The sequence below is a fragment of the Aspergillus tanneri genome, assembly GCF_003426965.1.
Source record: "Aspergillus tanneri strain NIH1004 chromosome Unknown AapTan_2_pilon_pilon_pilon, whole genome shotgun sequence".
Classification (NCBI taxonomy): Eukaryota; Fungi; Ascomycota; class Eurotiomycetes; order Eurotiales; family Aspergillaceae; genus Aspergillus; species Aspergillus tanneri.
Window position 1 is genome coordinate 3,689,887 of NW_022984629.1, and position 12,297 is coordinate 3,702,183.

The following is a 12,297-nucleotide window of genomic DNA, read 5'->3' on the forward strand; positions in this document are numbered from 1 at the left end:
CCTCTGTATTTTTTATTATTCTAGTTAAAAAAAAGCCTAATAAGATTATTATTTTATTAAGTAAAGTTAATATCCACTAAAATATTTTAAGCCTAAAATATATTATTAAAAGTACAATATATAAGCCCTGCCTAATAGATCTAATACAAAAATTATTAATATCCCTAAAAAATAATAGATAGAAGTACTATTACAAAAAGGTTAGTAAAAGTATTATTAAAGGCCAAGATATACTATATAAAATTATAAGATAAAAGGATTATTAATAAAACTTTTAACCTGCTAAAATTTCGCGGCAAGCTAATTTAAGTAATTAGTTATACTTCTTTAGGGTATCCTATTTTTATTATTTACCAACCGGTCTGGGATAAGGAGCGAAATACCTTTAATACTAAGGAATAAATAGTTATTAACTTGCAAGCTGTAAATAAAAAAACTAAGCCTAATCTTTATTTTTTACCTTCCTAGAAAAAAATTATTATTATAGTTAAGGACTATCTATACATCTTAGTAATTAATACTGCGAAGTTTTTTTACTAATAGCTAGTTAAACCCAAGCATGTAAATTATCTTGCCGTGGTTATTTATTATAGCCAAGAAATTTTCTAAGTAGCTATAATAGGATATATTAATTTTATACTATTTGTTTAAAAACCATGGACCGAATTTTTAAGGATTTTTTATTTGCTAGAGCTTATATTAATATTGTTATTACCTCCAAATTAAAGACTATATTAAATACCTAAATAAGGTTTTCAAGCGATTCGAGTAGCTAAATATTAAGCTTGAACCTAAAAAAGCCTTTATAGGATTTCCTTTAGTTAAACTACTTAGCCAAAGGGTTAATATATTCGGGCTATTAACCCTAAAAAAAAAACTCTAGGCTATACATAACCTTTTATTTCTAAAAACCCTTGCTAAGCTAGAGCACTATTTTAGCCTTACTAGGTGGTTTTGTTACTATGTCTCCAGGTATATTTTAATTACCAAGCTGCTTTAGCAACACAAAACTATGCTGCTAAAGGGGATACCTTAAAAAAGCCTAGCTACCTAATAATTATAAACATCCAAACCCTTTAAGCCTACTACTTCTAAGCTACAAGCATTTAAAAAGCTATAAAAATATTTCGCGAATCCTTTATTTTTTACCTATTTTTCTCTAGAAAGGTATTTATATATTAATCTGGATACTTTAATAAATAGATTAGGTGCTATGGTTTATTATCTTAATAATAGCTATATTTATATTAACCCGGCTAAGCCTCCTCCGAGGACTGCAGTAAAACTGGTTATATTTTTATTTAGATTATTAACCAGCGCTAAGACTTGAATATTAGCCCACCGAACTTAAAGTCTCCTGCTTGGTATAGGTACTTTGGAAGATAAGGTATTTAATTAAATTATTTAAGTTTACTTTACTTGTGTATACAGACCATGCCTTAACTATTAGTTTAGCTACCCAGACTTTTTTAAGCTTAACTGCGACAGACTGCTTAAATTTATATCTAGTTAGGGCCTTGAACTATATTTAGCAATTTAAGTTAAAGGTTATTTATTAACCAGGGAAAATAAATATTATAGTAAATACCTTATCGCGCTTACTAGATTATAAACCTACTAGGTTAGATATTAATCTTGATTTAGCTTACTCCTCCGCCTTGACAGTTAAAATATCTAAGTTTTTTAAACAAGAATTATAATATACTTATTCCAACAATCCTTAGGCTACTAAGATTATTAGCTATTTAAAAGAACATCCAAGCGCCACGAAGGTTATTCTATATTAATTAAACAAAGACTTGTTATTTATAAAGCATCAGCCTGGCAATGAATAGTGGTTATATCTGCTAAGGCCCTTGGTTAAAAATATTTTCCAAATAATCTATAATTAGGAAAATTATTAGGGCCTTAATAAATACCTTCCTTGTTTAAATAGTTTTACTATTTACCAAGGTAGATATTTTTTAAGGCAGTATATTAACTACTGCTTGTGCTAGCTAAATAAATCTAAGCACTATTATTTTTATAAAGCTTTACAGCTAATTTATATACCTCCAGAGCTATTTTATACTATAACTATAAACTTTATTATTAATCTACCTTTATCTTTGTTATCGAACAATTAGTTACTTGTTATTATTAACAAGTTTACAAAGTGTATTAGTTTAATTCCCAGGAAATCTACTTAGTTAGCTTATAAGTAGGGAATAGCTTTAGTTAACTATCTTTAAGGATATAACTAGGGTTTTCTAAAGCGCATAATTACCGACCGTAATTCTAGATTTATAAGCTTGTTCTGGAAGGGCATATTTATAGCTATAAAAGCTAAGTAGTTTTATTTTACTATATACTATCCCTAAATAAATAAACAAACTAAAAGGCTTATCTAAATACTTAAAATCATGTTTCGATATTAATTAATAAAAAACCTAAATATAAATTAGGAAGACTTTATACCTTTATTTATATTAACTATAAATATGTCTCCGAACACCTCTACCAAAGCCTCCCTGTATTAATTAATATTCAGCCTAGAGTTGCGTCGACCATGGAATATTTTAAAGGGGTATTTTAAAAAGATTACATAGAAGTTTTTATATTAAATTAACACTAAAAAAGCTTTAGCTTTTGCCTTGTTAAGGATAAAGAAATTTTATAACTGGAATTATAAAAACCCCCCTATTTTTAAGCCTAGTAATAAAGTATTACTTTAGCTATAAAAAAAATATTTTATCCCTTTATTAAAGTGGCTAGGGAAATTATCGCAGAGATACTTAGGGCCCTATAAGGTTAAAAAGGCTATTAAATATTTATCCTATTAATTAAAATTACCTTTAAAATAAAAAATTTATCCAGTAGTTTTAGTTACATAACTTAAGCCTGCAAGAACTAGCGATCTATTTGGGAGGACCCTGCTAAAGCTGCCACCGGTGTCTAATAAATATTTCCTGGAATAAATAGATTATTATAAAATAAAAAGGATCCTAGACAAGCGCACTGTTAAAAAAGGTTAAAAAGTAATCTATTTACTAAGTATTTAGTATACTAGAAAATATAGTTTAAAGGATAACTAATAAATTAGTTAATAATATAGCTGCTAATAAGCTTATTAAGGAGTTTAAAAACACACACTAAATTATTTTATATCTTTTACTTAATATATCTTTTTTATTATATATCTAGTTTATAGTGGTTAAGGATAACCTTATTTTTTTAAAAACCCCCATATGTTGCACGCTGTACGGTTAGAACTATGTAATGTTCTAGCAGTTACTCTATATTATTTGTTTATACTTCGAGTGTTTGACCTCGTCCACCTTCCATCTTCAACCTTACACTAATCAATGAAATTGACTATGTTCTTCCTCTGAGCTTGCGTGTTTTACAATATACTTTTGTGACTTAAATTATACTTCATAATTTTTCCATGGTTCTGCTTATATTTTGTAGTAGTAATTAGTGCCTGATATATTAAGCTCTATTTCCATATTTTAAAACTGCTAACTCAGTTGTGTTAATCTATTCTCTTGAATTATCTTGAATTTTATAAACTATATAAATTTAGGATTCTGGTTATTATTTTGTTTATTTTGATTGCTTTAATTAACAGTAAAGTTAGGTTAGGTATTATAGGTTGGTTAATCACCTAAATTTTATTAGTTTTAGTATTTTCGGCATCTTTTATGATTTTTAATGCTTTTATAATCTAAATTAATTTAATGATCGTATTATTTGGCTAACATGGATGATACATTTCAATAATTTCACTAAATTCGGCTTTTATAAAGCCTTAATTAGTTTACTAGTTTCTTTATATTAGACTTGGTAATTTAGCTAATAAAATATATTTTTATTAAAATTACAGTCACGCGCTAAAATAATTTTTCCCTAGGAATCCATATTCTCTATGCATTTATTAGATATAAAATAGCCTACTAGAAAACCTATATTATATTAGCCCTAGGATTAAGCTTTGTGCGGCCTAGGAATTCAAGCATAGGCTTTGCAACCATATATATTTTAAGATTTAAAACAAATAGCTTTTAGTTATGTAAGCAGGTTTTACAGGCAATTTTTAGTATAGCGCTTGATTGGGGGATAAGAACCCTAATTACTATTAACAATTAAAGCTCCTGATCTCTCTGCAAAAGTATTTTGTTCAGGTTGTATAGAGGTAATTTTATATAAATTATACCTTTTTTATAGCAATATTCTTTAAAGTCATCACCTAGATTTCGATTTTTATTACTAAATATATTTTTTTGGCTTAACTGCAATGGGTGGAAAACAACAATATTCCCAAAATCCCAATATATAGAGGCTTTTAAAATTGCATTAGATATTTATATTTGTAATTTACAGGCCCAGTTTATTATTAATTTTTAACTAAATATATTACCAATTTATTTCGGCAATACATCTGCAGAAATTAAGTCCAAGCTATTTAATAAAGATATTTAATTTAAACTTTATAGTACAACTTATATTCTTGGTTCTTATATTAATATAATGTCAGCTTTTAAAGCTAAGGCTGCGGGATTATATTTTAATGCAAAGAGAGCACTAAAAATATAAAAATCCCATATACTATATAAAAACCCAATATAATATATATATTAATTATTAACTAAATAGCTAGAAATAAAATTCGTATTTCGGGCCGAGCGTCCGAGATTTTCTCTTACTACATTAGTATAAATTAGTAACTCGGCTTTTTCCTAATTAGGCAGTTAGAATATCTTAATGCTCTAATAAATCCAACTGTAGATTTAGCACCCTGTAAAAGGTATAAAACTCAGGCTATTTAATTAAAAATATAAAGACTTTAAACAGTAATTAATAATACTGTATTAATTATATTTTAATTCGAGTCCTTTTAAAGAATCTAAGTAGTAAATTATGTTTAACTTAAAAAAGCCTGCCTTAAGAGTATAGTTGTTGTGGTTAATTAATTATTATACAGAGCTCAATATACAATTACATAAAGATTTAATACTTTAATTTCGAAATAATTTTATATAATAAATTTAGTATTAAATTAATTCTTATAAATGTAAGGCCCATATCACAAATTATATAAGTATAGGCCTATATTATTTAAGCTGTTAGTGTGTTGCACACTCATACGGGTGGGAACGCTCATGCAGGTTGGAACTGCATAAGTGGTTCTCGGCGCTCGCCCTAGTTCATTCGTCCAAACTTCGAGCGTTTGACCTCGTCCACCTTCAATCTTCAACTTCAATTATTGTGATTGAAACATGTGTTATTAAAATAATAGGCGGAGTTAGGTTAGGTAATATAGGTTAAATCACCTAAATTTTATTATTTGTTTTAATATTTTCAGGATTTTCGGTATTTTTAACATTTTTTTGATTTAGATTAAATTCGGCTTTGGATAAACCTTTAATTGGTTAACATTTTTTTTATTAATTAAAAGTTAGTATTTTAGTTAATAAACTTTATTTTTAAAAATGCAGTGTCGAGCTAAAAAAATTATTTTAGCTAGGAATCCATATTCTCTAAATATTAGATATAATATAGCCTACTAGAAAACCTATATTACCCCCACTAGGGGACTAAGCTTTTACAGCCTAGATATAAAAGGAATTCGAGCATAGGCTTTGCATCCATATATTTTTAAGATTTAAAATAAATAGTTTTTTTAGTTATACAGCCAGGTTTTATTAGCAGCTTTTTGTATAGGGTTTGGTTTAGGGTTAAAAGCCCTAACTGCTTATCTACAGTTTGGTTTGGAGTATAAATAGCTACTTTAACAATTTCAGGCTATAAATATTCAGAAAGATTTGCAGAATTTCTTAATAAGCAAGCTTTATTAATAATTAAATCTCCTAACTTTTCTGTAAAAGTATTTTACTCTGGTTGTGTTAGAGGTGGTTCTATATAAATTATACCCTTTCTTTAGTAATATTTTATAAAGTTATCACCCAATTTTTAATTATATTTTTTTAACTTTTTATTGAATTGTTTTTTAACATAATTAATAAAATATTAAATTAAGCTAATAATCTTATATTTTTAGCCTAGGATATAACAAATAGTATTTTAAAATTGGATTATATATATGTAAAATATATTAATTCTTATTATAGGCCTAGTTTATATAAATTAGGTCCTAGTAAATAGTTTTAAAAGGTATATTTAATATCTGCCTTTTAAAATTTAATATAATACAGGTTTCACAATTTTTTATATCTTAAAAATTATTTAAATTAATAATTTTATTGTTATTTACTACATCATTTAAATAGTTTATAATATTATAGTTTAGGTGCCCTTTAATGCTATAAAAATATAGTAGCTTTTTTAAATAAAGGCTTTGCAGAATATAAGAAATTAATATTATTAATATTTTCTGGTGTTTTAGGTAATTCGAACTTTTTAAGCTATTTAATTATTAATATACTATATTGGTCTTTTATATAGTATAGTATATGGGCATTTTATATTTTTCTAGTAAAAATTAATAAATTTAGTCTTTTAAATTGCAAATATAAATGTCTAGCGCAGTATTAAAAGCCTATATATTTTTAGGATATTTTGAAATATTATTATTTACAGTTATTATAATTTAATTACTTTGCATTTAGTTTTAACTTTGCTTTTTCTAATAAATTCTTTTTGGTTTTTGCACGCGATTTCAAATTGTTTTTTAATTTTAGATCCGTTTTTTACTAAACTATTTAAATATTTGTAATTGTTAAAATAGTGATTTCTATAATTAGATTCTAATTAATATAGGTAATTTAGGAATTTTTGATTTTAATAATACTTGTAATAAAAGTAAAAAGTTTAAAACCACCTTTAAAAGGGCTTTATTAAAAGCAAAATCCTGAACTAAAAATAGCCATAATATGTATAAAAAATAGTCTAAAAATTTAGTAAAAAGCTTATAAATTTTTAATACTACTTTATATATCCATATTTATAATTCTAGATTAAAATTCTATAATTTTCAGCTAATAAAATTAATATTTTATATTAAAATTGGGGACACTTTTGCAGAAAGGTACTGGTACAGTATATATTTCCCCCTTAAAATTATTAAAAAAAATATATAGTTTAAGCTTTTAAATACTATATATATTCCTAACTTTTATATTAATTTAGTCTTTATATTAAAAGCGAAGGCTGCAGTACTGTATTATAATACTTGAAATAATTGGCTTAAAAATTATAATTAAAAGCCTATCTGCATGTTAAAAAAACAATCAGGAATCTCCTTAATTAAATAGAATAATTTAAATTAGAATAATTAAAATAATTAATTATTTATAACCTACAGAACCTTTAAATAATTAATATTAAAAACAGCTTTTACATATATATAGCACCAACGTCTTGGGCACCCTAGTAAAAAGGTTATCTAAAGGATGCAGTAAATAATATTTCTTTTAAATTTATAAAATATAATAACTTTAAGAACTGTCCTATATATAAATATGTTAAAAATAAAAAAGCAAATATTAAAAAAATATATTAATATATGTTGAGAATCTCGGGGAAGAAGCTATGTCGTGAGGTGCTAGAATAGCGGTGACTGGATAGTATATTAAAACTATCAGTGCGATCTAGTATCGCATGGTGAGTATGTTCTTCTATCTAGGAGAAAAAGCGTAGATAAACGCTTCCTCATGTCTACGTGTCCCTTAGCCCCTGAATATGATATATCACATCGCTGCGGGACTAGGATATACAAAGGTGCCTTAGGCATCCTGATTTCCAACAATATAGGCTAATTACCATTTAAATTAATTTACTAGGCTATAATTTATATAAATTATATAATAGGGATTTATATATTTTATATACTTACAACCTAGTAACTAAGTATTATTTAGGGATAATATTTTAAATTAAATTAATCAATCTATTCTGTAAATTTGCCTGAAGCCTTATAGCTAGAAGTGATTAAATTAGCTATATATATTCTAAATCGGACTTTTACTAAGTAATTAGGGTGAAAGCCCTATATAAAAACTTATATAAAAAATTGCCTGAAAAACCTGGGTATATAACCTAGAAACCATTTATTTTAAATCTAAAGGTTTATAGTTATAAAGCCTATACCCGAATTCTATATATACCTAGACTTAAAAAACTCAGTCCTAGTGTATATATAGGGTTTTTAGTAGGCTATATTATCTCTAATATATAAAAAATATGGATTCCTAGCTAAAATAGGATTATTTTAGCCAGAGATTACATTTTTAATAAAAATTAATTTTATAACTTAGAATATTCCAATAATTTAATTAACAAAAATACTTAAGAACCTTTAGAAAGCCTTTCTAGAGATGAATTTTAGCAAGTTATTAAAAATATTATTATACTAATTAAATTAGTAACAATAAACCCATAGATCTTGATAAAATTATTTTTATAATTAAAATACCAAAAATAATAAACCTTAAAAACCTAAATATAATTAAAATAACTAAATTCTTGGTAATTAACCTATATTACTATATATATTATTAATAGTATTAATCGATAACTTATGTTTTTAGGATTATTAATTATATTAAGAAAACTCTGAAAATAATAATTAAAATACTAATATAAATAAATAATCTAAATACTAGGGCAATTACCCTAGCTTTAAGAACCCTAAGAACTTTATTTGCCTTAATAGCAGCTTTTAACCTTAAATCTATATATACAATTTGACATAGATAACGCCTTTTTAAATAGTGCTCTAGATAGGACTGTTTATATCTAATTTTTACCTGGCTTTGGTTAAAAAAATAAAGCTCTAAAATCAAGCACTATATATATTAAGAAGATCGCCACTATTATAGCAAAAAGAAATAGGTAAAATATTAAAAGAATTGGGTTTAAAACCAGTCCCTAAAAACCTATACCTATTTCAAAATAAATACCTTATTCTAATAATCTTTGTTAATAATATATAAATAATCTTGGTAAAATAACTAAGTTTTTTAATTTAATATAAGAATTATTAGGAACAGACCTAATAGAAATTATGATATTAAGATACCTATATTAAAAAAATTATATTTAAATTTTACCTTATAAATTAAAAATCGCCTAAAACCCCTTTACTATCCAAAAACCTATTTAAAAACATTAATAATAATAATTACAAAGTTTAAATTAATATATTAATAAATATTAGCAAAAAGTTGGGTTTGCCTTATACTATAATAATTTCTAAACCTAACACTACAAAATCAATACAAATACTATCCAAATTTCTACTAAATCCTGAATTAAAACATATAAATATAAATTATGCAATTTCTTTTTTATATAGCTTAAGGTAGATGATATCTAGCTATGGAATATTTAGGATATCCAAAAATCAATAATTTAGATTTAAAGTAATATTTATATTAGCTAGTAATACTGCATATATAAATAACCTAGATTAAAAAAGCTCCGAAGGCTATATATGCCTATTATTTAATAGACCTATTATTAGGTAGTAAAAAAGTAAAAAACAGTTACTACTTCTACTACTAAAGCTAAATTATTAGCTATTTTAAATGCAACCAAACAATTATATTAGTAGAAGCGACTATTTAAATTCTATGTAATAACTATTAAATAATTAATCTCTTAATCAAAGAAAATTTAATACTTAAAACAAAATTAAAGTATATTAATATCTAAAATTATTAGCTTTGGAAGGAGGTTTAAAATAAAAACCTAGATATTTAATAAATATCAAGTTAAAGGGTGCCTGCAGATAGTCTAACTAAATTATTATTAAGTTAGAACTATAAAAATTTTACTAAAGCCCTTATACGACATGCAAGATATTTTATTAAAAATTATTAAAAAATAAAGGGATTGTTTAATATACCTACTATATTAGCCTTAATATACCCATATATATTAAAAGCTGAGGGGGGTGTGTTAGAAATAAAAGCCCAATATATTAGGCACTAATTACTACTACAAAATATCAGCAAAACCATGGAAAAATTATAAGTTATAATTTATATCACAGAAAACTATAAAATATTTTAATCTATTTCTATAAGATTCTATAAGAAATTGATTGGCTATATAACTCTGTTAATTTTAAAGCAAGTCTTACCTAAACTTTAATACATATTTAATTACCCAAAAAGGAAACCAAAATGCGAATATAAAAGCAGGTCCTTGCAAGCAATTTTTATAATAATAAAACAAGCAATTTAATCTATTTATTCTTCAATATATTATTATTATAAGAATATAAGAATCTATTAATGATAGAACCTGACTATTTTCACACCCAGTATAACTATTTTCACACCTACTAGTCCCTTTTAGGATAGCTCAACATGTGACTATAATTCTGCTAGCTTTTTAAAAATTTAATAATATCTCTCCTACCTACGCACCTGGCTCCTTGCACCTGGCTCCTGGCTGGGGCTATTACCTCCCTGCTACCTCTGCAAAATATATATTATTTAAAAATAAAATAAAAACTAACTAATACTTATTTCCTATTCTAGACTAGTCTATACAAATTGGCTCGGCCTGGCTGCCTGGCTAACTACTACCACAGCCATAGTTATGTTTACTATTGTCAAGGGCTAAACCTCTATAACCTAATAACTAGGGTGGATACAAAAGGAATCGTCGAAGAGGAAAGAGAAGAGGAAACAGCGATGAGACGATTGCGAAGTAAGGGGGGGGAAGTCACATGATAGAGTGTACTAATCAATATACTAATCATGTGGCAGGCGAGGAGAAAGGAAACACGAGGGCTGAGGGCCCGAGTAGGCTGAGGGGCTCTAGCCCCTTACAACTATGTCTACTATGTCCACCTTATCTACCTTGCCTACTACCTTACTGCACCAGTTAGCCCTGGACCTCTATACTTATCTTAGTGATTTTAAATACTAAAAATCATAATTTGGATAATTTTTTGCACTATATAGCTGCCCGTGCGTCTGTATAATACTAGGTTTCAAATAAAAAGGCGGGGATTAACTAGCTTTTTTCTTTACAGCAGTGGCTTAATATACCACTACTTATAAAAATAGTTTGGAGATAATAATTGTCCTATATTCTATATATTTTTTATTATATAAATGCAAGGAATTCTAACTGCTTTTATAATAGCTCCTATATAGTCCTTTATCTCTCACTTTCCTAGACTAGGAGGAAGGTATTTTATAGTTGTATTTTATACCTTATTTAGTGCGTAGAATGATATATACCCTATATAGTTATATAAAAAAGGAATATAAAGCTATATAGGGTGTTAAATATAGTTATTTATAGTTTTTTAATATATTTTACTATATTAATCCTTTACTACCTGCTAAATTACCTAGACTATATATAAAATATAACCCCGCCTTAATTAAAGCTCTTGCTTAACTATATAATACGATTTCTTATTTCTTAAAATAGTAACCTGGTTAAAATACATATACTAGTTAATATAATAGCACAGAAATTACTTTATAGTAAAATACTAAAGCTATTTAGTATTAATATACTATAAAAGCTCTATAGAAATTAGATTATTATACTCCTGCTAAAAGTACCACTATTCTGCTCTATACTTAGTCTTTATAAAAGTTTATATAATATTAAGAAAAGGCATGTTATACTAGTTGGTCTTGTATATATAATTTATAAATAAAATATAGGGGTTTTCCTGCAGATTTTTAATACAGATTTAATATATACAAAATAAAAAAGTAATATAGTTTTTTTTATTAGTTTAATATTAAAAATACCAGCCTTTTTTCTCCAGTAAAGAGATAATTAACGCCTGGATAGGTATTTAACTAAATTTTTTTTATATTTAAATTTAAGATATCTCTTGCAAGAAGAGAACAAGAGGGATTCTTTTTATATAAATTAAACAGGATATAGTGGATAGGAGTTACCTTATTAATTTAAGCCTTTATCCACTGTATATTTTGTTAAAGCTTGTTTTACCAGTAAGCTGGACGCGCTCCTTTAAATAATAAAGCTATATAATTATACTTAGGATCCTATATATACAAGGACTGATTAAAAGTATTATTATAGCTAATTATAATATTAAATAGGCAATTAATACACCTGGAATTTAATTACTGTTGTGCTGGCTGGCTGGTAGGTGTTGTACATGTGTGTATATTTAGTAGAGATATGGTCTATGTGGCTGTCACAGAGGCAGGCAGACGGTCGAGCGGTCAGGTTAGCGTTGGAGCTATCCTAAAAGGGACTAGTGGGTGTGAAAATAGTTATACTGGGTGTGAAAATAGTCGGGTTCTAAAGATATTACTAATATTCACTATACCTTCCCCTACCGCCTCCCTC